Source organism: Sparus aurata, unplaced genomic scaffold (genome assembly GCF_900880675.1).
Source record: "Sparus aurata unplaced genomic scaffold, fSpaAur1.1, whole genome shotgun sequence".
Taxonomy (NCBI): domain Eukaryota; kingdom Metazoa; phylum Chordata; class Actinopteri; order Spariformes; family Sparidae; genus Sparus; species Sparus aurata.
In genome coordinates, this window is record NW_022045100.1 from 10,668 (window position 1) to 14,325 (window position 3,658).

Genomic DNA, 3,658 nt, shown 5'->3' on the forward strand with positions numbered 1-3,658 from the left:
GAGCTGAGGCCAGAGAAGTACAGCCTTCCTCTGTGATCAGACAGCCTGACAGCCTGCAGACACACAAAACAACACACATCACACATCAGCTGACGGTCCTGATGATTCAGTGCACATCTGTGTTTAAGGGATTCAACGTTTATTATATACATCGTCTTAGTTTTCAATAAATTAATAATTAGCACTGAACACAGAGTATAACTGAAGCTGATGGAAATGCCATTAGTTTTGCAAATATCTGGTCATGAACCAACATATTGTACAGATTAAAATAATGATGATGAAAAGTGAGACGATCACCAAAGTAATTACAGTTCATCCTGAGGGGAGCATGAATGTCAAAACCCACATGACAACCCATCCAATGGTTGTTGAGATATGCAAGTCAGGATTAGTGCAGAATAGACTGACTGACCCACATTTTAAATATATATATAGATCAGCGGTGTCATTGGTTTTGTATTATTACTTTGATGAGTGAAGGATCTGAAAAGTTGTCAGACTGTGAACACTATCAGAACATCACACTCCTGTCCACACAGATGTCGTCTCACCTCTGTTGTGGCTCTGTTACAACCTCGGTAGGATCAGAGGCAGAATGAAACCGTCCCCCCATTCCACCTTTGTAACTTTCACACCTACAGTGAGGTGGAATATGGACGCAAGATTCCTGCCTTGAAGAGGCAGTGTAGTGGGGCTTCTGTCCGGTTCTGCTCGAGGTTTCTACCTGTTAAAAGGCTTTTTTTTCTGACCTCTGTGTCAAGTGCTTGCCCAGGGAGGAAATGTTGGGTCTTTTAAATAAATTGAATTATATCAGGAGCGTGATCAAGACCTGCTCCAATTGTAAAGTTACATAAAATAATGAATTAAAATAAAGAATCCTGACCTGAGAGTTTCAAGGACACAGCATGGACTCTTCAGTTCAGCAGAAAGTAGCTTCACTCCTGAATCCTGCAGGTTGTTGTTACTCAGGTCCAGTTCTCTCAGACTAGAGGACTGGGAGCTGAGAAGTGAGGACAGAGCATCACAGCTTCTCTCTGAGACGTCACAGACACTCAGCCTGAAGCGTGAACAGTAAAAAAAGACATTTACATTATTTATAATAACATTGTAGCACATGTGAACTTGCTTTCTGTTTTACTCTAAAATGTCAGAGATATGAAAAATCACCAAGACTAAATCTGGACTAAACAGACATCAAACAATATTAAGCAGCATACTTTCAAAACACAAGAGTTCTGACATGAGAGAGAGAATTTAATTCAAACATTAAAGAAATACAAAAATAATCTGAGACAAAATATGGACTATCTGACCTGAGAGTTTCAAGTCTACATTGTGGACTCTCCAGTCCAACAGAAAGTAGCTTCACTCCTGAATCCTGCAGGTTGTTGTTACTCAGGTCCAGTTCTCTCAGACTAGAGGACTGGGAGCTGAGAACTGAGGACAGAGCTTCACAGCTTCTCTCTGAGAGGTTACAGCCACTCAGTCTGGATGAAGAATAATGAAGTAAATTATTTCTATTTAGGTCAACAACAGCAAAATAACTGCATTCTGAAAAAACTTCTCCACACTTACAGAGCTTTGTTGGAGGCTTTGACCACTGGCAGCAGCCTCAGAAGAGCCTCCTCTGAAGCATAGTATTTCTTCAGGTCAAACACGTCCAGATCTTTTTCTGATGACAGTAAGATGAAGACCAGAGCTGACCACTGAGCAGGAGACAGTTCATCTGTGGAGAGACGTCCTGAACTCAGGGACTGTTGGATCTCCTCCACTAGAGAACGATCGTTCAGTTCATTCAGACAGTGGAACAGATTGATGCTTCTCTCTGGAGACAGATTCTCACTGATCTTCTTCTTCATGTACTCAACTGTTTTCTGATTGGTCCCTGAGATACTTCGTATCTGTGTCTGCAGACCTCGGAGGAGAGTCTGATTAGTCTCCAGTGAAAGACCCAAAAGGAAGCGGAGGAACAAGTCCAGGTGTCCATTTGGACTCTGTAAGGCCTCGTCTACAAAACTCTGGAGGTACTGTGTCAATGCAACTTCGTTTTTTCTTGCTTCAGACTCCTGGGAGTTGATGAGATGTGTTGGGTCAGGTTTGTATCCAAATAGTTTAGACCACCAGGATTTTGACTGCTTTTCTTCTACCGGCAGATTGACTCTAGAGTTGATGAATGTCAGATGGACATGAAGAGCAGCCAGAAACTCCTGAACACTCAGATGGATGAAGCAGAACACCTTGTCCTGGTACAGTCCTCTCTCCTCTTTAAAGATCTGTGTGAACACTCCTGAGTACACTGAGGCTGCTCTGATATCGATGCCACACTCTGTCAGGTCTGATTCATAGAAGATCAGGTTGCCGCTCTGCAGCTGCTCAAAAGCCAGTTTTCCCAGAGACTCAATCATCTTCCTGCTCTCTGGAGTCCAGTGTGGATCTGTCTCAGCTCCTCCTCCATACTTGACATTCTTCACTTTGGCCTGAACCACCAGGAAGTGGATGTACATCTCAGTCAGGGTCTTGGGCAGCTCTCCTCCTTCTCTGGTCTTCAACACATCCTCCAGAACTGTAGCAGTGATCCAGCAGAAGACTGGGATGTGGCACATGATGTGGAGGCTCCTTGATGTCTTGATGTGGGAGATGATTCTGCTGGCCTGCTCCTCATCTCTGAATCTCTTCCTGAAGTACTCCTCCTTCTGTGGGTCAGTGAACCCTCTGACCTCTGTCACCATGTCAACACACCCAGGAGGGATCTGATTGGCTGCTGCAGGTCGTGTGGTTATCCAGAGGCGAGCAGAGGGAAGCAGTTTCCCCCTGATGAGGTTTGTCAGCAGCACATCCACTGAGGTGGACTCTCTAACATCAGTCAGGATCTCAGTGTTGTGGAAGTCCAGAGGAAGTCGACACTCATCCAGACCGTCAAAGATGAACACAACCTGGAACTCTTCAAACCGGCAGATTTCTTTGGTTTCAGTGAAGAAGTGATGAACAAGTTCCACCAAGCTGAACTTTTTCTCTTTCAGCACATTCAGCTCTCTGAAAGTGAATGGAAATGTGAACTGTATGTCCTGGTTGTCTTTGTCTTCAGCCCAGTCCAGAGTGAACTTCTGTGTTAAGACTGTTTTCCCGATGCCAGCCACTCCCTTTGTCATCATTGTTCTGATTGGTTCATCTCTTCCAGGTGAGGGTTTAAAGATGTCTTCTTGTCTGATTGTTGTTTCTGGTCTGTGTGGTTTCCTGGATGCTGTTTCAATCTGTCTGACCTCATGTTCATCATTGACCTCTGCAGTCCCTCCCTCTGTGATGTAGAGCTCTGTGTAGATCTGATTCAGAAGGGTTGGGTTTCCTGCTTTAGCGATCCCCTCAAACACACACTGGAACTTCTTCTGAAGGTTGGATTTAAGTTTAAGTTGACAAATTCCAGAATAACTTCCTAAATAAACACAACAGAAAGTTCAGTAAGTTATCTATGAAGAAAATACAACAATTTTCTTCCCCTTAAGTAGCACATATAAACATGTTTTCCATGTTTTTCCTCCATCTGTTGAGACAAACTGTCTCATTGATCCAACATGTTAAATCTTTAGAGAAATCCTCTTACTGCTCTGCAGACAGTCAGCCAGCTCCTCCTGCTTCATTCTCCTCAGGAAGTGAAGCG